The sequence below is a fragment of the Mytilus galloprovincialis genome, chromosome 11 (genome assembly GCF_965363235.1).
Source record: "Mytilus galloprovincialis chromosome 11, xbMytGall1.hap1.1, whole genome shotgun sequence".
Taxonomy (NCBI): Eukaryota; Metazoa; Mollusca; class Bivalvia; order Mytilida; family Mytilidae; genus Mytilus; species Mytilus galloprovincialis.
Genome location: NC_134848.1, coordinates 74,742,098 through 74,768,155, shown reverse-complemented (window position 1 = coordinate 74,768,155; position 26,058 = coordinate 74,742,098). Strand labels below are relative to the sequence as shown.

General features: G+C 30.3%; 1 long non-coding RNA gene across 1 annotated transcript; it reads right to left on the bottom strand.

Moving 5' to 3' along the window:
- Window positions 1-699: 699 nt before the first annotated feature.
- Window positions 700-25,096, bottom strand: LOC143051391 (uncharacterized). Its single transcript, XR_012970738.1, has 3 exons — window positions 25,000-25,096; window positions 15,075-15,196; window positions 700-1,948 (listed from the first exon to the last, which is right to left on the bottom strand). It is a non-coding gene; the product is annotated as an uncharacterized LOC143051391 (long non-coding RNA).
- Between the last annotated feature and the right edge of the window lie 962 nt (window positions 25,097-26,058).

Here is a 26,058-nt window from a genome sequence, read left to right as displayed (position 1 = left end):
GTGTTACATCAATCAATTGAATATATGTGTTACATCAATCAATTGAATATCTGTGATTTTATAGTATTAGTGTTTTTATTAAGTCATTCAACTTTCACCTCAGACCCATATTTACAGGTTTCATTCTTCATTTTTTTATATATCTTAAGGTAAAAATGTTTCTATATAGGTTTAAGTTTATATTTTATAATATGTGTTGCATTACCTTTTTATAAGCACAGTTTTTTATATTATTTTTAAGTCAGGGAGTTTTATGTGATATCCAGATTATGGCCTTTTCCAACTGATTTGTTACTGGTCGTGTTGAATGTATCTATATATATATAGTAGTTTATAGTTGTATTTTTATTAAGTCATTCAACTTTCACCTCAGTCCCTTCTTTCACAAGATTCATTCCTCATTTTTTTATCAAATTTCAGGTTAAATGTTTCTATATAGGTGAAGTTTATATTTTATAATATGTGTTGCTTTACATTTATATACATGTAGTTTTTATACTAAATTTAAGTCAGGAAGTTTTATGTGACATCAAGATTATGGTCTTTTTCCACTGATTTGTTACTGGTTGTGTTGAATGTATATATATAGTAGATATAACAGACTCTATTTTAAAAGAGTAAAATCCATTTTATTCCTTTTTATGATCTTTTTCAATGTTTACTATAAATGAATACAGATTTCATTAAGAAATACACAACTTTTACAATATTCCATGTTTTTATTCTCATAATTGATAAAACTTACAATAAATGTTGGGGAAATTTCCCAAAATATATGATAGTTTTAAAATATTTGTGGTAAAAATGTATATGACAGCTATTTATTTGGAAAATGTCCCGAAATCATTTTCAACATTAAATTTTATGACATATATATGTTGGCAAAGCATTTTAACCTGAAACACATTTTGGGAAAATATCCCGACAAAAATAAACTAAGTACAAAATGTATAACACAGATGTCTTCAAATATTTCGGGATTTATCCCGAAAATATGAAATGTATATGCTAGATCTCATGACTAATTATTTCTTTTCACATTTCGGGAAAAATCCCGAAAATATAAAACTAATATCAGACACACACTTGGTGCATAGATTTTATTTACCCACTTCGGGAAAAATCCCGAAAATTAAATCTACAAGCAAAAATTATGCATTTTGATTTCTTTTTACCCATTTCGGGAAAAATCCCGAAATAAAATCTACAAGCAAAAATTGTGCATTTTGATTTCTTTTTACCCATTTCGGGAAAAATCCCGAATAAAAATCTACAAGCAAAAATTATGCATTTTGATTTCTTGAAACAATATTGGGAAAAATCCTGAAAAAAAACCAAAATCTTTTCACAACACAGAATTTTGATACATAAGAAAATTTGTATGTAAACTTGTTTCTAACATTTATTGAATTATTATGATTCATAAAAAATATGTCTCACTTAAAAAAAAGTATTTTGATTATAACCTTACTTTTCATTATAGTTCAGAAAAAAGTATTTTTTAAGAAATATAAAGGTTGCTACATGCATATAACAGGTTAAACATAGAAAATAAAATTCAATAAGAATAACTTGTTTTTAAATTTATTTCTAAATTAAAAAGACTAAGACTGCTGAAAGGTATGGTATATGATAATGCATACATATGCAATTACTACGTGCTAGTCAACTAATAAACTCAAATAAAGAACTACAATCATGATAATTTTTACTTAATAGTGATTGCATTTAAGGAGCTTAAAAGGCACCAACAAGATTTACAGGATGTATGCCTATACAAATAAGTTGATTTTGCATTATTACATTTATACCAAAAAGAACAGTTCGTTAGATATCAGGAAGTCTGCAGTCCTTTAAACCATGTTTGTCATTCTTTTTCTCTTGTTTATCTTCAAATCTGTGCCTTTTAAGACTCGCACCAATTTGTCCTTCAAGATTTCTATGTATCCTAAAAAGAAAAGGATGTGACTTATTAGTAGATCTTATGGTGTTGATCATTTTTACTATACAAAGTTTCCCTCTCTGTACAAAATGCTGTACAATAGTTTTCAATAGGGCTAACAACAAAAAAGATGCGTTTTGATTGCCCTCTCAACTCTAATTTATCGGCTTGGACACCCCCCAAAAAATTGATGTTAAACAAAAAATTAAATGGGGAATGTATCAATTATGGATCACAGTTGATGCCCCCGCTTGCATATATCATATAAAGTTATAAAAGGACATAACTGAAGAACAGTAAAAGTGACTCTACTAAAAACACTTGATCTGATTTAGTGGTAATATGTATTGTGTATAAGTTCCATAAAACTTGGTTTATGCAAACTTAATTTAGAGATTGGAAACAAAAATTCAGCAATTTTTCCATTTTCAAAGGGGCATAACTCTAGAAAATTTAGTGACAACCTCAAAATTCAAACTTGATTTGTATTTTGTGGTAATAAGTATTATTTAAAATATCATAGCATTTGGTTGAGGCAAACTAAAGTTAATGAATGGAAATGAAAATTTCAGCAATCATTCAATTTGTGAAGAGGCATAATTCTAGAAAAGTTAAAGTGACCCCCTTAAAATTCAACCTTGATCTGTATTTTGTGGTAACAAGCATTGTGTATAAGTTTCATTGCATTTAGTTGAGGCAAACCAATGTTAGAGAATGGAAACTACAAATATAAGCATCTTTTTTCATTTGTTAAGGGGCATAACTGAACAACAGGTAAGTGACCCTGTCCCTTAATTCATACTTGATCTGTATTTTGTGGAAATAAGCATTGCCGTGTATTAGTTTCATAGCATGTGGTTAAGAGGCAAACTAAAGTTAGAAAACGAATAGAAAAATTCAGCAATTTTTTTTGTAAAGAGGCATAACTCTTGAACGGTTAAAGTACATGATGCAACCAAAATTCAAACTTGATCTGTGTTTTGTGGTAATAAGCATTGTATATCAGTTTCATAACATTTGGTTGAGGCAAACTGAAGTTAGGAAACTATTGTAATAGAAAAATGCACTTTATTTTTGATTTCATATAGTTCAATATTTAATGCATATAAAATTTAATGTGAAAAATATTTTATAACAAAATATTGTTTAACTGTTATACTGTAAAGGCCAAATTTTCATGTCCAGTTTTTAGTTCAAATAAACTTCACGATGGTCAAACTAACTTTCTTTGGGTCAAATAACTTTCTGATAGAACAAATACTACTTAAATCTTTGTTTGAAAGTGAAGGATGAACAAACAAGTCATAAACTTCGGACAATGGTTCAAGTAGTGACATGGTCAACTTACGTCCATAAATTAACTTTGATAAACTATAGGGCACAAACTAGTACCTTAGTATCATCAATATCTTAATTAAAATTTATAATGTTATTTTATATTATTTTTTATATAGATTCTAAGTTGTGTATTGTTTTATATTAAGGTTAAGAAAATATTAATGAATATATTTTGAAACATATTTTGGTAATTTCAAAAGTAGAAATTACAGAAATTAAAGAAAACTCATCTTTTACATAAATGATAATTATGTCCTAGTTCTGGACCATAACTATATTTGGTCACTCTTATTTTAATTTATTGTGGACTAACAATAACAGCTTCATGGCCTCTATGACACTTAGAAATTGGTATATAAGGAAATCAAGTCGCTAAAACATTAATAGCGTATTTCTTGATTTTCTAGGTGAGTCTCTTGGTGTTCGAATTAATTTAGATTAAAAATTATTTTTATTTTATTTTACTTTGGAAAAATAAGACAAAGTTTATAAATAATTTATATTTTAATTTAAAAAAAAGGTTTAATTTAATGGTAATTATTATTGTTATTATATTATATTTAATTTGAATTGTGATATTTAATTATTGTTTTCAATTTATTTTTGACTATAATATTTGTACTGTGAAATTGTATTATAATTATAATGACGTTCTCTTTATTAAATTAATAGCGTATTTCTTGATTTTCTAGTTTGGTTTTCTTTCCGTTGTTGATTCCGGCCTCCTACCGTGAGCCTCCCCCTAGATTGTACCAAAAGGTATTACAATTGTTGGGTACAACGTACATATACACCATTACCAAAAATATCAACACAATATAATGGTAGAGGACTATGTATAGCAACGGAAAAAAACCACAAAAGCCAGGAAAGACACCATCCAATTATAGCCACCATCGACAAATTCAGGAGAAACTTGACTCAGCATTTGATAATTTGGATATTTTCGATAAAACAGACAACGTTGTCACCTTCAAAACAGACAAACCATCATCTTATCCTGTTGAAGATTGTGACAACAATACAACTATTCCTTACGACGATCAACTCTTTTTGCAATCATCGCCAATTCATCAAGGCAGCAGCAACCATTTTCTCTCATCGTGGACCGGATATCCAGTAGCACCAACTCACATCACACCTTTGAGACCTTCCATTATTCGTAGACCAACGATTCCATCTTCTTTTAACACAAGACCACCACCTCCAACAACTAGTCTTCAAACGCCTCAGCACTTTTCTTTAATATATCCTTCTTTACAGACATCGACACCATCTGCAAGTTCCAGTGCCACTTCAATATCAACTGGACATACCGTAACATCTACCATATCCACAGCCGTATCAACATCAATACCAGCCTCTACAACGACTACAAGCACTGGATCAACTACAACGACTACAAGCACTGGATCAACAATAGGAACAGTTACAGGACAAATAACAACCGCACCAACTTCATCCACCTCTACAATTTCATCAGGTAGGACAGTACAACCTCCTACAAACATTTTTAACATGTCATCTATTTTGAAAATTGAGAAATTTAAAGGTGACAATACTCAAAATCCTGAGACTTGGTTAACTAATTTTAATCAATATTGTAGTTTTTATGATTTAACAAAGAAAAAAAGTGCAGAATCATTTCCTTTCCATCTGGAAGGTCATGCCAAAATTTGGTATGACACTGTTTCTGATTCAAAGAAACACCATTTTGATTTTTTAATTGCTGCTTTTAAAGATCGTTTTAAAGATAAGCAACATCTTTTAGATATAACTATTTTACAAACGCATCAGGGAAGAAATGAGTCTGTGCTTGATTTCTTGTCAAGATTGTTGAAATTGGCTACAAACAGGAATATATCTGATGATATATTGCTGGCGGTAGCAATGAATGGTTTAAAGGCCGATTTAAAAACAATTGTGATGACAAAGGAACCTAAAAATATTGAAGAATTTAGGCATGCTGCAACTTTGGCAGAAAAAGCTATTGATTCAAATGTAAATTCTGTAAATTCCATGAATCAAACTGTTTTAAATGAAATTCATTCATTGAAGGAGCATATCCAATCTATTTATGTAAATAGTACATCTCCAGATACTACCCAACATCAATCTTACCAACCTTCTCAATCTTATCAACCTCCTCAACACTCTGTTTATGTACAACAGCCAATTTATCATACCCCAAGAACACCATATCACACTATGTATCCTTCGAATAGGTATAGGGCACCACAACCTCAACATCAACGTCAACGGTTCAATAGAATGCCTCCTCGCTATCCAGTCAATCAAAATTTCCGACAACCATTTAGATATCAAAATCAACCGCAAGCACCATCGGATAGATGTCCATACTGCAATGGGTATTTTCATAATAGATCCCACTGTCCCGCTAGCAATGTCATGTGCCATCTTTGTAACAAAATTGGACATTTTTCTCAAGCTTGTCTATCTACTAGAAGAACGCAACAACAATAGCAATCAAGGCCTGTTCGAAGAATTTTTACTTTGGACAGGCGTACAAAGTTTAACCAGGTTAAACACAATTGTTCAACTCATGAAAACTCAAAATCTCAATCAAAAGAATTTGTAACAGACATGCATCAATGTCTTATTCCAGTAAATTTTGGCGGTATTCATATTAAAGCACTTTTGGACACTGGTTCAACAATATCTGCTATCAATGAAAAAACATTCTTGAAAACCAAATTTGCAAATACTCGTTTATTACACTCAGATATTAAGCAAATAGTTAAAGCAGGTGGAGCTACTTACCCAGTTAAAGGTCAAATTAATTTAAATTTTACAATAAGCGGAGTAGTTCTTTCAAAAAAATTTTATATTATACCAGCTTTAAGACATTCTATGATCTTAGGCACAGATTTTTGCAAAGAAAAAAGTGTTTGTTTAAATTGGAACACTAATAAATTATCTTTAATTAGAGATTCAGTTACAATCAATGTTGTAAGAGTAACACCAGGTTATGCTAGAGTTTATTGGAAATCAACCATCCCTCCAAATACAATTATGAACGTTTGTGTTAGATTGTCTCAAGCTTTGCCGCAACAAAATTACTTATTAGAGCCATTCAAAAATTTAAAGTACAATTTTTTGACAGCTAGATGTTTAATTAAAAATCGTAACAACAAATGTTACCTTCAGGTTTTAAATCCAACTAATGAGGTCATTACTTTAAAGTCTGGTTTAATTTTAGCTACTCTTAACGAGGTAGACCAAGGTAATATATTTACTTTAGACGAAGATAAGTCTACAAATAAATCCACAAGTACATATATGAATTCAGTACAACCTCAATCAAGCCAAGCTGATATTCAATTTGATTTATCAAAAGCTGATTTAACAGATCAACAAAAACAACAATTGAGATCATTTTTAACACAAAATAGAAATGTTTTTGCAACCAATTTACAAGAATTAGGGAAAACTGATGTTTATAAGCATAAAATTAACACCGGAAATGCTCCACCCGTAAAATCTCGTCCTTATAGGACATCGCCAGCAGCGAAACAAGAAATTAAAAGGCAAGTGGAAGAGCTTCTTAAACATGATATAATAGAACCTTCAACTAGCGAATATAGTTCACCAATAGTCCTTGTTAAGAAAAAAGATAATACCTGGCGGCTCTGTATTGATTTTCGCTCACTTAACAAACAATCAATTCTTCAACAACATCCTTTGCCTCGTTTAGACGATGTCTTTGATGCTATAGGCCAATCAAATGCTAAAATTTATTCAAGACTTGATTTGACAACAGCCTATTATCAAATGCCAATGGACGAACACTCAAAACATAAAACAGCGTTTATAACTCATGATAATCTATATCAATTTAAGAGAATGCCTTATGGTTTGAACAACGCTTGTCAAAGTTTTCAATCTTTAATGACACAAGTTTTAAGAGGTTTAACATGGAAACATTGTTTAGTGTACGTTGACGATGTTATTATTTGGTCAAAAGATTTTGAATCACATTTACAACATTTAGATTTAATTTTTCAAAGGCTAAAACAAGCAAATTTAAAATTGAGACCTAACAAATGTGATTTTGCTCAATCAGAAATTCTTTATTTGGGACACATCATTTCTAAAGAAGGTATTAAAGTAGACACTTCTAAAACAAAAGCTGTTGAAACTTTTCCGATTCCAAACAATCAACATGATGTCCGCAGTTTCTTAGGTTTATGCAATTACTATAGGAAGTTTGTTAAGGGTTATGCCAAAATTGCATCACCTCTGAATAGACTTCTTACTAAAGATACTCCTTTTAAATGGACTACAGATTGTCAAAATGCTTTTGATACGTTAAAGGAATCTTTAACATCAACTCCAGTTTTAAATTTTCCAGATTTCAATAAACCGTTTATAGTATCTTGTGACGCATCTGGTTCCGCAATAGGTTATATTTTATCACAAGTAGGGGATGATGAAAAAGAACATGTCATTGGATATGGGGGTAGAGCATTGTCCCCAGCAGAAAAAAATTATACCGTTACAGAACAAGAAATGTTAGCATTAGTATCAGCAGTCGCGTATTTTCACGTGTATCTAGCTACTAATAAATTTACTATTTACACAGACCATAAAGCTTTGACTTGGTTACAAACTATTAAACACACAAATTCAAGATTGATAAGATGGGCGTTAAAACTACAGGAATACAAATTTGACGTTATACATCGTTTGGGATCACGAAATCAACATTGTGATGCCCTTTCCAGACGCGATTATGAAAAACAATCAGAATCAACACAAGTTTTAACTGAAATTACTTTCATTTATCCAGGGGAAACTTTAGAACAAGTTACTAAATCTAAAGAAAAAGTTCCGATCTTTTCCGTACAAGATATTTCTTCTTTACAAAAACAATGCCCATATTTTGGACCAATAATCTCCTTCTTACAAGACGGTACTTTACCAAATGATAAGAAAAGAGCACAAGCTATACCGTATGAGACTAGTCAATATGAGCTTCTAAATGATACTTTGTATCATTTCTTTCAGCCCCGTACCAAAACTAGGACATCAAAACATCAATTGATAAAGCAAATAGCAATTCCACAACCATTACGCAATGATATTTTATTATCATTCCATGATCAAAAAGCAGGTGGTTCACATTTAGGTGTTCAAAGAACTTATGAAGCTATTAAACAAAGATATTTTTGGCCAAAAATGTATCAAAATGTGTATGATTATGTCACTAGTTGTCAAATTTGCCAAACTGTGAAAAAAGACAGTACTGCTAAAAAAGCACCTTTAAAATCATTGCCAGTTCAAGGACCTTTTGTTCGACTTCACATGGATGTTTTAGGGGGATTACCAACTTCAAAAGATAAATACAAATATATTTTGTTAGTAACAGATTCTTTCTCACATTGGTGTGAAAGTTTTCCAATGAAAACTCAAGAAGCTGAAGAAATTGCAAACATTTTATATTCGGAAATTTTCACAAGATATGGAGCTTGTCGATATTTGGTATCTGATAGACATGCAAGTAATTTAGGCAAACTTGTCAATCTTTTATGCAAAATGTTTAATGTCACACAACACTTCACTAGTTCATATCACCCGCAAAGCAATGTAGCATGTGAAAGAACAAATTCCACATTAGCTCAATCTTTAAGAGCGTATTGCTCTGAACAACAGGCAAGTTGGCCGCAAATTTTACCTAGTATCATGATGGCTTTTAGAATGAGTCCATGTACTCAATCAACAGGATTTTCACCTTACTATATGATATTTGGAAGAGAAATGCCTTTACCAATAGATATAGCCTTAATTCCTGAAGAATTAATTACTCAATCTCCGGAGAAATATATAGATCAATTGATAAACAGAGTTAAAATTATTCATGATCTTGCTAAATCAAATTTGGAAGATGCTCAACTTAAAAGCAAAACATATTATGATAAAACTACTAAAATACCAAATTTTAAAGTAGGAGATCAAGTTTTACTTAAACAAGAAAAAGTACAAATAGGTAAGAAAAAGAAATTAGAACCTAAATGGACTGGGCCATTTTCTATACTTGAAAATCGACATGATTTAATTTATAAGCTTCTTAATTTAAAAACTCTTAGGCCACTTAAGTCATTCATTCATGCAAACAGACTTAAAGCTTATAAAGATCCAAACGATTTCAGACCACCTCCTAATCTTTTAAAAAATAATGAAATTTTAAATGATGAACCTGGTAATATAAATCCTGAAAATGAAAATGAAGATAATCAAAGAGAAAATCAAGAAAACAACTCTCAAACTGATGTTAATAAACCAACATCAAATCAAGGTCAAAATAAAAATGATGAATGGTATGAAGCTATTAAATTATTAAAATTAAAATGGACTTCTGGAAAGAAATATTATTTAGTCCAATGGAAAGATGACTCCAACCCAACATGGGAACCACAAGAAAACGTTAGTGAAGCTTTAAAGATAGCATTTCATTCAGAAAAAGCGCGAAAAAAATTTAAAAGAAGACGTTAAAAAAATACTAAACTATTTTACAAAAGTGGCATGCATATGACATTCACAGGAATCCTCTTAACTGCCTATATCCAAATTGTCCCTTATTTAGAACACTGGAAAAATTTATCCCCAATCTTTCGATCACCAGAAATCAAATTAATTCTTTGTTTTTATATTGTAGGCATGTTGAGATTCGGATTAGTGATTTTGCCATTTTTGCTTTTTGCCTTACTTTTGCCAACGTCAAAAGCAGATGAACAAAGAATAAATTATGGAGTTATATTCAAAAATCAGCCTAATATTGACTTTGCTACAGATTATTGGACACATATTTATGAAATCCCAATGTATTTGAACTTACAACATAAGTTGGTCACTAAATGTCCAAAGGCGGCAGGTCGTCAATGTCAATCTTATAACAAAATTGTTTCACAAGTAAATTATATGAAAGAATATATGAACGCACAGGTTCAAGGCACAAAATCATTAATAGATAAATTGGTACCAAAACTAAATATGACTTTAATTGGCAAATCAAAGAGAGCGATTCTTCCATTTGTAGGAACAATAGCCTCGGGGTTATTCGGTTTAGTTACACAATCATCCATGAGAAAAATAGTTTCCCATATAAATACCTTAACATCCGAAAACAATAAGATTTCAAATGCTTTAAAACAATATGGAGGTAGTTTAGCATCTTTTGTTTCACAAACAGAGAAAAGGCTTGATAATGCAATGCAAGGAATTGAAAGAAATTATCAAGCTTTATCCTTTCTAAATACCCTTATTCAGAGAGATTATCAAAATCTAGAAGACCATTATACGGATTATTTTCAAATACTAACGGATCAAACTCAAGATACTAATACTCTTCAAAATTATATAATGGATTTAAAAACAGCTATTGTCAATTTGGTAGAAGGAAAATTATCTCCTCTTCTATTAACACCGAATGTAATTCAACAAACTGTATTGGATATTCAAAACATTTTAAATGCTAACTACACTGGATACAAAATTTTATCTTCAAATTCACATTATTATTATAATTATGCTAATTTTATTGTTTTACAAAACAATACAAAATTGTATTTAGCTGTTCAATTTCCTTTAACAACTCATGGCAAACTATTTGAAGTATACAAGATAACATCTTTTCCTGTTCCAATTACTACTAATACTTCTCATGCAACTCAACTTTTTGATTTACCTAAGTATATGCTAATCACACATGATCGTAAATTTTTCACAACTCTTACCTTTGAACAAATGAGTATGTGCAAAGGTATAACTCCAAAGCATTGCAATTTTAATCCTTTATTTGAATCATCCAATACTACAGATTGTGCTTTTCATATTTTTAACAATGACAAACAGAAAATTAAACACTTTTGTGATTTTAAATTTTTGCCCAACTCTATTTTACCACATATTGAACAAATATCAGATGATTCAGTTCTAGTTTATCAATATGATAATTTATTCTTGAGGTGTAATGACAAAAACATAACGGTAACAGGTTGTTCCTTTTGTATTTTTAATATTCCGTGTCACTGTATTTTAATTTCTAAAATATCACACTTTGCAACAAAATTATCAATTTGTGAAAATGGAACACAGGATTTTACAAAACTTCATCCAGTCAATTTAGCAATTTTACAACATTTCTTTGATGATACAAAAATTGGGAATATTCTTGCTAGCACAACTTTCACTAATCCTGTTTCTATTTCCTTACCTAATTTCACGATATACAAAAATAAAATGAATCATATTTTTGCTAAAGATGAAAAATATCACCTCAATTTAAAGAAATTGGTCACAAGAGTAAAGAAACAAAATACTATATATTCCACTTTGGCTGATTCTATGGTAGATGGACAAATTGATCTAAACTTCGACAAATGGCCTACTACAAATGATATATTGTCATTGGTTGCCATTATTATTACTTCACTAAACACACTTGTTCTTATCTGGTTATTTTATAAATTCAAAATTATTGCTGCTGCAATAGCTATATATCAACCGGTACAAACATCTGCCACAACGCTCCCAAATTTTAAATTTGAACCTGCAATAACTCAAGCACCTAATACATGGATAAATGTATTAAATTCCAATATAACCTGGGATCATGCTGTTTTCACATTAGCTTTTATTTCCTTTGTAATGACTATTATTTTGTTAATTAAATCCTTCAAAAGAACAAATATGAATACTAAATTATGCTTAGAAATAACAACTGGTTTTAATTGTGTTTGTATTCCTATTTTTTCAATGCCTTTATGCCCAACATACTGGGATGTTCAATATCCAACCATTATTGATAATTTGACAGTTGTAAATTACTTAAGGCCTAAATTACACATTTCGTATCCAAATTTTACAGTTCGAAACAAAAATACTTCTCAATCCATTCAAATACCTGAAATTATCGATCTTAATATTTTTCAAGCATGCGCACTTAGGACAATACTTAAACACCCTTTTTCTGTTTATATCCTATTACTTCATCATAATATTAAATGTCCTATTGACAATGTAAATATTCTCGCGACAAATACTGATAATCCAGATCAAGCAAACAACCGTAAAAATACTGTATACAATTCTACCTTATATTAATATTTTTTTTTCTTCTATTCCTTAGATTTACCAAACATGGACATGTTCAGTATGTCTCCAGAACAAGTCTGGTCCATGTTGTCCAATCATTCTGAAGATTTGGACTATTGTGATGCCGTAAATTATCTCCTGTCGTATAATTTCGACCCTTTTGTTTATGACACCCTTTATGTTAACTGTATTATAAATATTATTGAAAATGAGGTAGATATACCTTACAATAGTTTGCCCTCTTCTATGTCTTTACACATAGACTATTTCGAACAATTAAACAAATCTTATATTAGACAGATAAATAACTACTTGCGTTAAATTATAAAATCTGTCATTTTTAATATCATATTATGCGACTTTCATTTATTCTTTATTCATGTTTAGTTTATCATTATTACAAAGGATTAAGACTATTTCAGTAAAATCCCCATTAATTGTTAATTCCTAAATCGCCTACAATAAATTCAAGTGCGCGGATAAACGCGAAAACTTGTATAATACAAAAAAATGTATTAGCTCAATGCCATTATCAAAAATAGACATATTATAAAAGAATTCAATGTGGTATTACCCACTATATCCAAACAATGGAAAAAAATAAGTCACTTGTATTTTCATGAAAAAAAAAATCGTTAACGAAAATCAAAAGTTAACTAGATCTTAATTTTATGACACTTACAATACAATAGTTATTGTATTTTGTCATTTAATTGATAGCATTATGTACATCTGTAAATATTAAAGGCCTTTAAATCTTCAATGTATGTGTTATAATTATTGTATTTTTTTTGTATAGGTATATTATGTGTGCTTTTTGTGTATTTGTGTATTTCATTGCATCATGTTTAAAAAGAAAAGAAAAAATGGAAAAAAATATTATGAAAAAAAAAAAAAAAAAAAAAAAAAAATTATATATATCTTGTTTATTATTGTGAGTTATTTTTTTTTTTTTTGTATATGACTTATGTTTTTAGATTGATGGAACAATCTCCTTTTCAAAGGGAGAGCGATTATTGTAATAGAAAAATGCACTTTATTTTTGATTTCATATAGTTCAATATTTAATGCATATAAAATTTAATGTGAAAAATATTTTATAACAAAATATTGTTTAACTGTTATACTGTAAAGGCCAAATTTTCATGTCCAGTTTTTAGTTCAAATAAACTTCACGATGGTCAAACTAACTTTCTTTGGGTCAAATAACTTTCTGATAGAACAAATACTACTTAAATCTTTGTTTGAAAGTGAAGGATGAACAAACAAGTCATAAACTTCGGACAATGGTTCAAGTAGTGACATGGTCAACTTACGTCCATAAATTAACTTTGATAAACTATAGGGCACAAACTAGTACCTTAGTATCATCAATATCTTAATTAAAATTTATAATGTTATTTTATATTATTTTTTATATAGATTCTAAGTTGTGTATTGTTTTATATTAAGGTTAAGAAAATATTAATGAATATATTTTGAAACATATTTTGGTAATTTCAAAAGTAGAAATTACAGAAATTAAAGAAAACTCATCTTTTACATAAATGATAATTATGTCCTAGTTCTGGACCATAACTATATTTGGTCACTCTTATTTTAATTTATTGTGGACTAACAATAACAGCTTCATGGCCTCTATGACACTTAGAAATTGGTATATAAGGAAATCAAGTCGCTAAAACATTAATAGCGTATTTCTTGATTTTCTAGGTGAGTCTCTTGGTGTTCGAATTAATTTAGATTAAAAATTATTTTTATTTTATTTTACTTTGGAAAAATAAGACAAAGTTTATAAATAATTTATATTTTAATTTAAAAAAAAGGTTTAATTTAATGGTAATTATTATTGTTATTATATTATATTTAATTTGAATTGTGATATTTAATTATTGTTTTCAATTTATTTTTGACTATAATATTTGTACTGTGAAATTGTATTATAATTATAATGACGTTCTCTTTATTAAATTAATAGCGTATTTCTTGATTTTCTAGTTTGGTTTTCTTTCCGTTGTTGATTCCGGCCTCCTACCGTGAGCCTCCCCCTAGATTGTACCAAAAGGTATTACAATTGTTGGGTACAACGTACATATACACCATTACCAAAAATATCAACACAATAAAACGGTAACAAACTTTGGGAGGTATGGAAGGACGTACATACAGACGGTCAAGGGTAAAACTACTGCAGGGGCATAAAAAAAAGTTTTCCTTAGCATGTCCCTTAATTGCACAAATGAAGTTATTTTTGAACATGGATGCTTATTAACAATTGGCCAGCTATTGTGTGATTGTAATATGTATATATATATATAAAATGCAACATTCAAATGTCAATTAAAAAAGTAGATGTGGTATAATTGCCAATGAGACAACTCTCGGCAAGAGCCCAAATGACAGAAATAAACATTTAAGCCAGCTTTACTTGTCTGAAAATTTGACGCTATTTTCAATTATCAGATAAACTTGATCCATAAATGATCCATGCATGAAAATGAAGGCATTGGTGAGTTTAACTGGTCAGGCAAATACAGCTTACAATCATTTCATCCACCAATATAGTGGCCTTATTGCAATTGCTACATAAGTGTCTAAGACACAGAGTATTTTATTTGTGAAACAGCACATTTTGTTAGAAATAACATATTTTTGCACACTTGCAAACTTTCAAACTTACCTTTCACATCTTCCCTAGACTAAGAAAGACCTTGAACTTCACAGAGAACTGAATCAGAGACCTTTCTCTTCCTGTTTGTCTACATGGTCTAGGGTAACTGCATGTCCTATGGATATGTCAATCTGAAATAAGAACAGAATGGCATAAAACTTCATCATTCATGCTGAAAATATTTACTGTGGATTAATTATTATTCATGGGATACCAGTTTTGGCGTTTTGGTGGAAACAGCTGAACCACGAATTTAAATGTTAAATGTTAAACGAATTAAAAATTTGCCATCGGGTTGTAAAAATACTTTGACAAAACAAAAAAAACAAAAATCGGCAAAATATACAAAAAATTCTTTAATCTTTAATTGATACCCATGAAAATAAATGAATCCACAGTAACATCCTTAGCATTGTTTTACACATGAACTGCTAAAAGGCACATTAATTTTAAATTGTGATTTGCACTAATGGATATTAATTTCTATATAATTCTGTCGACAGAGTTATGATTTTCACCTTATTTAGATAGGTGGATATTGGATCAATTTCTATAAATTTATGTCTAGAAAAAGAACAAAGTTGAAAATAGATACAATATATCAATCGGTACGAATAATAAATCGAATTCTTCAGCAGAAAACTTCAAACAGTATTCAAGAAATACCGGAATCTTATCAAATCAGATTCTACAATTGGTGACAAAATCAATAAAAACCTATCAATAGGATTCAAAAGAAATAGAAACATTGATGAATTAGTTAAACAGCTATAAAATAATTAGTATGAACTAAAAAGTTCCTTCTAACATTTAACTTTAAAGGGCAATAACTCCTTAAGGAGTCAATTGACTTTTTTGGTCATATCAACTTTTTTGTAGATCATTATTGCTGCTTATACAGTTTACATCTATCTATAATAATATTCAAGATAATAACAAAAAACTGCAAAATTTTGTTATAACTACCAATTTCAGTGGCAGCAACCCAACAATGGAATGTTTGATTCGTCTGAAAATTTCAGGGCTGATAGACCTTGACCAATTGAACGATTTTACCCAATGTCAGATTTGCTCTAAAAGCTTCAGTTTTTGAGATATAAGCCAAAAACTGCATTTGACCCCTATGTTCTATTTTTAGCCATGGTAGCCATGTTTGTTGTTGGATCAAAACTTCGGATACAATTTATAAACTTGATACCCTAAGGAACATTTAGTTAAAGTTTAAAGTTTAAAGTAGTTTCAAAGGAGAAGATTTTTTAAATAGTTTACGAAGACAGATTCCAAGTGATGGCATAAGCTCACAGGGGGCCCTTGAAGGATCCCTGTGAGTTAATTATTACAAAATATATACCCATTTAGCCTAAGTTTGGTTAAAATGAATTAATTCAGTAGTTTCAGAAGAGAAGATCTGTGAAAACGTGTACACCAGACAATGGATGATTCAACAATTAATGCCAAGGGATGGCAAAAGCTCAGATGGCCTCTTTCTTAGGTCAGGTGAGCTAAAAAGAAAAAAAAACTTTTGACAAACAGAAAAAAAAATCATAAGTTGGGTATTGACATATATATTGAAGCACTCTGTTAATGTAAATGCCAGGATTCTATAATGGTTGATTGACAAAATATATGTATGCATACAAGAGTCCCCAAGTCCCAAGTCAGGAGCCTCTGGTCTTTGTTACATGTAGTCTTGTATTATTTTTAATTTTAGTTTCTTGAGTGCAATTGTTTAATATGGTGTTCATTAATTGTCACTAAACTAGTATATATATATTGTTTAGGGGCAAGCTGAAGGACACCTCTGGGTGTGGGAATTTCTTGCTGCATTGAAGACCTGTTGGTGACCTTCTGCTGTTGTTTGTTCTATGGTCCGGTTGTTGTGTCTTTGATACATTTCCCATTTCAATTCTTAATTTTATGTATATTATTGTCCTCTTTCTATAATGATAAAATTGTGAAAGGAAATGGGGAATGTGTCAAAGCGACAACAACCCGACCATAGAGCAGACAAAAGCCAAAGGCCACCATACAATGGGTCTGTATTAATTCTTTGAAAATAAATGAAATAAAATTCATCTCTAAAACAGTGTTTATATAATGTACTTAGACTTGCTACAATTCCCTATCTTTTTTTTTTACTAATTTATATGTCTGCTGATAACTGCCCATCTACAGATTGCCCCTGCAGATATCAGTATAATGGTAATCTCCTAGTTATAGCAGTGAAATGTTAAAGGGGCAAAATTGAAGAAAAAAATAATTAGGAAGGAACATGTAGCAAGTCTAATAATGTACTGTACACACAATCTAACTTTTTTGCTCTATTATAACATTAACCAGTTTCATTTATCAGTCAGGGGCATTACTTAAACAAGTAACAATTAAAATTACCTATACAAGTTATGTTGAAAACAAGGCTATTTTAAATATTACTTTTAATATATGTAACTTTTCTAAATATTATTTTTATAGATGTCCAATAATGCAGATTTTACTAGCTTTAACAAATTTTCACAGTCATCTGGTTATTTTTCCCCATGAAATATAATCCTTCTGAAACACTAATTAACATACCAGTACTGACACACTTATCACTTATAAATCTTTCATACCCATGGATGCTTTTGGGTCAAAGTTGGTCTCTTGGGACTATTAAATTATCATTTTCCTCCAAAATCTTGAAGATAGACTGACACAATGACTGATATAAATAGATACATACTTGTGAATTTATTAAGATTTCAAGTTCTTTTAAATGCTAACCCAAATCAACTACATGATGTGTTCCATAAATAAGTGTTATTACTATATTTTTTTCAAAAATGTATAAAACAACTTACCGTATTCAAGTAATTTGTCATTATTTTTAATTTAAACCTTTATCTCCATACTCCTTCTAAAATCTTCTAAATTCTTTTTTTTGGATAGAAAATGATACAATAACTTATTCAAACTACATTTAATCTATAATGCTTCTATTAGAATTTAAAATAACTCTATTAAGTAATTTTATTATTTTCAAAAACAAAAATTACTTAAATATATAAGTAACTTAAAAATATTACTTGTTTAAGTAATACCCCTGTCTGTTTCTAATTTTTTAATTTGAGGTTCTAAGTTTTGTATTTTATGTATGAATCATGCATGTCTTTCTCAGTCTTTCTCAATTTTTCTCTTGATTATCAAAGACAAAGTTTTAAATTTTGTAAATTATTTGGCCTTTAATTTTTTTTTTATTGGAGATCGATCGAGTTACTTATGAGTCTTTTGCAGACAAATACCTGTCTGACCTAAACACAATTATCAGAATATTTGTCATTTATGTGTTAACATGGCTTGATTTATTAAGGTCTAGATAGGGGTTATGCATACCCGTAGCAAGGGGGGTTCAGATGAACCCCGTTGAAACCAAATAAGCACTGTTAAAGTCAACGTTCTGTTCAAATTGTGACTGTTAAAGTTGAGTTCATGAGTCCAAATAACCCCCCATTGGAAATTCCTGGCTAAGGGCCTGTTATGTATACAAATTTTACATGTATCTTTATTCTTTAATACATGTATATTAGATTGTTTTTCTTTAATCTCTATTCTTTACATAAATTTCATTTCAGCACTTATTCTCTAATATTTATTTAGTTTTAGTTTTCCTTCTTTTCCCTATTTATTATTTTTTTCCCCTTTATTCTGTACATTTTGCCTGTTATTCTCTATTTTGTAAACCTCATCTAAACTCTCATCCAGGTCAAATACTGTATATACTTTCAAGTAGCATACTTGTATGCAAAATTCTTGAATTTTAAATTGTAGGCAATTATCAACTCGTGAAATTCAGAAACTTAATTCTTAATACTTTGCATTTAAGATCATTTAAGGTGGTACCCAACACTTTTACTAAACATTATTTAGCTCGTTTAATTTTCATAAAATTTCTCAAAGTATTTGACAAAAATATAAAAAATTTTGAACCAACCGTTTTGCCAGAAAAATTACACTGGTTATATAGCAGTTTGACATTTAACACTAATTTTGATCATTAAGAAGCTTAGATAATTCTTTTGACAACACAACGTAATTATAACACTTTTTTTAAAGGGACTTGTCATTATTTATCTGGGAGGGTTGGGTGGTCAAAATACAGGGGGGATCAAGTTTTTTTCTGTGTGTGGAAAAGGGGGGTTCATATTTTTTTATAAATTCAAAGTGGGGGGATCAATATTTTTTACACATGGAAATAAGTATTTCACATACTTCAAGAAACAACATCATGAACATCATCAAGAAGAACATTGCAACAGTCAAATAGAAATATATTTTTTCAACACCATTCAGTATACAGTTAATTAAGACACCACAAGAATTTGGTGATGTAGGTGCTTAATAATCCAAATAATTCAGTCGTTATACATGTATTTCACTCACTTTGATCACTAAATTAACAAGCATAACTGCCAAATTTTGTTTTAATCAGCTTAATAGTTTGAGAGAAATTAAGTATAAATTAAGGAGAAATCTACAGCGATTTGTGCAAAATTTTGTCCCAAAACACAAAGTAAAAAATGAAGTATGCCGCATCATGAAAGAATAATGTGTAGAGTAATTAATTCTCCAATAAATGATTGAATATTCATCTTAGAATCTGCATACAAACAGTTGTATGAATACAAAATGATTTTAAGATGATGAACACTACTAATGTAACTTTTTGATTTCATTACAAGATCTCTTTGGGTCCATTAATTTATTTATACCTCTTACTCCCGCAAAATTTGTACTTTTAGGCTAATAAATCAAAATGTTACATGTACTATCACACATAATATGAATGAAATGTGACAATAAATGAGTAACTTATAATCTCCATATAAAAGTTTAGCAACTAAATAAGGCCTTACATAAAACTCAAGTTTAAGCAGTGTTCAAGAGAAGGCCATATAATAGATTCCATTTAGTAAATAATGTGTTGTTACTGTTTCAAAAAGTTATCTTTTAGAGTAACTTCTAGAATCAAGTTTTCTTCAATAGCACAATACAGGAAATTAGAAAAAAAAATCAAGAAAAACTTACTCAAAGCACTGGCTTGCGCTACCTCTCATGCTTATATTCATGGAAGAGGCCTCATGGAAGTGCCCTATTTCAAGACAATTTTCCCTCAAATATGTTTTTGATTCAATCCACTGAGAATATATCATTTTCAATATTTTCATGAAATAATATGATAATTTAAGTGTTTTGCATGTTAAAATTTTGGCATGTTTGATTAGGGGGGGGGGATCATTTTTTTTAAATGTTTTTACTGGGGGGATCAAATAAAAAAAATGAAATATAATAGGGGGGATCAAGAAATTTTGTATGTTTGATTTCAAAATGACCAGCTCCCCCCCCCCCTCCCAGGTAAAAAATGATAAGTCCAATAGCTGACTTTACAGAGTTATCTCCCTGTAGTGTCAGGTACCACCTTAAATCAATAACAATAATGTTTCCATAGTAAACAGATGACCCACTATAGCTAGCACTATCATTTTTATAATTATGTTCAGTGGACCATGAAATTGGGGGCAAAACTCTAATTTGATACTGAAAGCCTTAGATGCCCAACAGTGAGACATAAAACATCTATAGGCAAATATCCTTAGGTGACAGATTATTAAATTTATCACTAATGCATGCATGCATATATCAATATAAATATTTTTTTAATTGATAGATATATTAGAATTTTTTTAAATTATAAAACATCCTTATTCTGTATCTATGTCTGTGGTACTGCAGTGGGAGATCCAGAATTTTTTTAAAGGGACCCGCTAAAATCATCATGCTTCAGTGATTTGATCCCGAAATAAATTAATCAAACAATTATTTTTTTTAAAAGGGGGGCCCATTACCCATTAGCCCCACCTCCTTAATCCTCCTCATAATAAAACTTTATGGAGACCATACACAAAACATAGAAATAAACAATTATTGGCATTAAGTATGAAATTATTACTTACAATAAATTTTTTCTCAAAATTCTATCCCTGTATGTCATTGGAACATATACTGCATGTGTATTCTAATCCTTCTAATTATTTCACTTTTATTTACACTTAAATAGACCTATTCCCATTATTCTTAATTAAGTCCATTGAATCGATGACATTGAATGTGGTGAGAGTATATATATATATATATATGTATAACATTTACTTGTGTTTTTATATTTAAGTACAGCATACACACAATATGTACAAGTAAATGTGACCTGTTTTTATCCAAAGATTTTAGGAAGACATTAAATAAATTTCTCTTCTATCTCATTGGTTACTATATGGATTTATATTGATGTCATGACCTCATTACTTGGACATCATAAAATGTGTAGAGCAAAATAAATTTATGTTGAAAATCACACACAGTTGTGCTACTCTTATAACGCTTCAATTTATTACAATATTGTTTTGGTGGTGATTTTGTGAAGAACCTGATTATGCAGTGGAGGAAAACAGTTCAAAGAATAAAATGGCAAGTTAATTAATTTCACTTTGAAGTTTAGTTACAGTAATATAATATAAAAAGATAATGTCAACAATTCTCTATCGAATATTTCTTTAAAAGTTCAACAACAGTGGGTTTGAAGTTTAACAGTAATTCATTATTCCCTAATTAATGCATATTATGACTATATATTATATAGAAATGTAATGCTGTCTTGAAATAACTGCATGGTTCAGGATAGTTTGAAGTGAATATTTTGACATATATATACATGGACATGGACATGTATATACAAATCAAAATTGAAAACTACGTTCAAACCTATGATTGCGTTGGATAAAAACTGCAATTTTTATATGTGTGCATGTAAAACAAATTTTGTTGTAGAAGCACAAACAACATTTTCCAAAAGACCCAAAAAGTGAAAAAGTATATTTTAACAAAACCCATTTGACTAACAGAAAATACAAATATATATCCCATGTTCATGCATTATATATCATGTACTGTATTACAACGTTAAATAAAAACTGAGGAGGAAAGGAAACACAGGGACCCGGCCATCGGAAAGCTTTATTTTTGAGAAGCCCAGGTGGTCAAGTGGTCTAATGCGTCAGATAAACATGATAAAGTGCAGGGGCCAGTTTCACGAAGCTGTCTTAGGACTAAGACATGTCTAAGGATGGTCTTACGACATATATTAGTCCTATGTGGGTTTCACAAAGCGGTCCTAAATTGGGACATCTCTTTATATTGGTCATAAAGTTAGGACTACACGAGAGGTGTCTTATGATGGTCTTAGGATAGTTGTACATTTATTTATACAACTTTCACTCATTTTAATATCAATTTTGCAAATTTTCTAATATTATTTTATTTCTCTTTTCCTTTTCCTGCTTAGTACAAAATGTAGTATACCTAAATATTTATAGGTTGACAGATCAAATATAACGATTTGTCAACATTGAACATTCGATTTATTGATATCAAGAATGCACGATTTTATCCTTTAACTTTTTTATCACAGATACAGTGTTGGGTTAAATTTAGAGGAGTTGTATATATACATGTGCATACCTTCTCCAGATGATTTAAATGATCTTACATGTGTATGTTTTTTAATAGATCTTTAATAAAAAAAAAAAATGTATCATAAATATATTGCTGATCAATGAAGTCTGTTTAGTTTCTCTCTATCTTCATGATCTTATTTAGCTCTTGATCCAAACACAAAAGAGTATTTTTTTCTGATCATTTTTGCATTTTTTAAAGTTTCTCTCTATCTATTTTAGTTTTCAAGATAATAGGCAAAATTTGATCGAAAAAAAAATGACCTTCATTGCCCCTACATGTACTCCTTTGATTCCATATTGTATATTGTATTGTATTGTATTTCATGTATTTGGACCAGTAGTTTCAGATTACAAAAATTTACCAAAAAAATATTTAAATAGACTATAACTCTGGTCATGTTGACTTAATTGTAGATCTTACTTTGCTGAACCTTATTGCTGTTTAAAATTTATCTCTATCCATAATAATATTCAAGGTAATCAATGTTGTTTTAGTAAATCAGCTGATTATGTGCTTACCAGCTGCACATGGTCAATCAATTAAAGCCAATAAATTTCTCCAGTTTAAGTGACCACAAATAATTGCTCCCAATCAAGCATTAAATTTGTCTGACCCTAAAATGTTGAGGAACAGTATCATTATAAATCACAGCTTTATTCTGTTAAGCTCCTGTGCATTTAGCATGTCAGTTTAATTATGCTGGCTGAAATTGTAGTTATCAGAATAAACATAAAGTTGGAAGAAAATATTTTAGAAGAACTTTTCAAAAACGTCACAGATACTGGTCAATAACTATACAAAATCCCTTGAAAACACATAAAGAAAATATAATAAAATGCATCAAAAACTAGTGCAAGAATAAATAAAGGTAGCTTTGTTACTCAAATATTAAATAGTTGTTTCCAGATTATTAGGGTTGGTGATATGATGATATATTTCACTTTATTCATCTAATTGTCATAATATTAATTTGTGTGTTTATATATTCAATAACAGATTTTGATAAAAAAAAATTGAAAACAATTAACACCTTTAATAATTTATTGCGTCCAAAACACTTTTCTGGATTTACCTTCATCAGGAACACTCAAAGCCAAACATTTGAACTCCGAAGATGTATAAGTACCAAAACCATCGAAGAGCTATATATGTCAAAAATTCCTAAAATTTATACTAGTAGGCAAATTCATCTAACATGTCTAAAGCCAACTTTGCCTGAGGGAGTTAAAACCTAAGTTTCTTAATAATTTCAAAATTTGTAGACCGACAATTTTAGTAAAGTTTGTTAAATCATGTCAGTTCCGAAATACTGACTTCTGAGCTGATGATACCCTCGGGGACTGATAGTCCACCAGCAGAGGTATCGACCCATGCAGTGATGTAAAAAATTGAAAACAACATGTTTAATAATTTATTGCGTCCAAAGCACTTTTCTGGATAAATGTTTGTCTAAAATTAATACCTATGGTCCAAATACATAAAGGGGCCAGTTAGTCCTAACTAGACTGTACGAGTACACTCATAAATATTGGTGTGACCATACACATATGGTCCGACCACACGAATATAGGTGTACCATCGTTCGTTTTTCGTTATGTTGAAGACCTATTAGTTGCCTTCTGATGGTTTTTGCTCTTCTGGTAGCCGGGTTGCTGTCTTTTTTACACATTCCCCATTTCCATTCTCAATTTTCATACAAAAAAGGCAGGACCGAATAGAGTGAAAAATACATAACAACTAATAGAATGCAAGACAAAGTTTTTCATCCTAGACCCCCATAAAACCAATTGGTAGCTAGGTCGCTTATCTATACCTTTCTGAGACAGAGGATTGTAAATGGTTATTTTTGTGCGAAGTGATTGTCGCGGTTTTATTTTAGTTTCTATGTTGTGTTTTAACTTTTTTATTTGACGTTCTGTCTTACAAGATTTTCAAATGCTTATAAATTTTGCATAATTAAATCTCCTGTAAAATTCAAACGCTTAAATTGGCAGGGCCGGATTGTCAAGAAATACTTTTTTAAAAGCTGTAAACCAATTAAATCATAAATGTGTATACTAAATGGGGAATATCAAGTCAAACGTAAAGTTAATATATACAAGAAGCAGCGACTCAGTCAGAAAAAGGTTCACACCAAAGTATTTTTTTTTTCGTGCAACGTTCATGACAGAACACTTTTAACGTGAAATTATGTCTTATTTCATGCTTATTCAGTGCAAGCACCACCACCCTAACAGTTTGGTTTTTTTTTGGGGGGGGGGGGGGGTCATTAAGTGTGAAGTGGGAGGTAAGCCCCCCCCCTAAAGAACAAAAACCAAAAAAACTAGTCCCTCTTTAAAGTTTAACGTAAATTATACTCTCACACTTGTTTTAACTAAATGTTTACCATGTAGGACCATATATATATTGAAATCATTTCAACAACAGGCTACCGCCGTACTGTCAAGTTTTCATTCAGAATTTTAAGCTCTGCATCTTCAAGTTCAAGGTCACAACCAGTTTGTCTTACCTGAACTGGTTCCCTGATTGCATTTGGATAACAGACTTTCTTCTATCGCACTGCATTTCAAAGTTTTCAAAGTTGCATGTGTTGATCACTGACTGTAAGTTGTAGAATTTGAACTAAAAAAACAGTTTGAAGGTGAGGATGTTTGTTTCATCCACAGACCAGCTGGTACCCGTTACCTATTCTGTAAATTCCACCTTTCTCAGACGAACCACTTCGGTTTGGAAATCCTCAGGTTACGAATACCTGACAGTGACAGGTATGAGGAAAATCTGGATTCAGAATATTTTTTGTCATTTGCTTGACCACAATAATGTCAACTGTTCAATGCTTATTAAATAGAACAATAATTTCTCTTACACAGTTAAAAAAAAAACAATTTAAAATTCAGAAATAAAGTTATTCATTAAAACTACCAAATATAGACCTATTCAAGTACACCTTTGGCTTAATTAAGAAGTTCCGGGTCAAGTCAGATACTGATACCAATAGTATATTCACCTGTTACCTATTACCTTATCTGTACTTTCCGCATCTGACAGGTGCACCACCAAACGGTGTATTCAGGATTAATATGCTATATAGAGGGGGGATAGGACCTTTATCGGGACTCCGGGATCGGGTGTTTTTAAGCTTGGGATTGATCCTTTCGGGATCCGGGAATCCTTTTTTTATGATTTCGGGACGTCAGGATTTACTTTATTTAAATTCGGGACCTCGGGATTTCGTTTTTTTAACTTGTCCGGGATTTCCGGGATCAGGACCCCTCCTACCCCCCCACCTATATACACAGGTCATAATCACAGGGTTGACACTACTAAATTGTCAAATTGTTACCTATTGTAGTATTTTAATCAGTAAGACTTTCTAAGATAACAATACGAATACTAAAAATCTGGACTAAAAATAAGGTGTATACATTGTAGGTACAGTTTTCAA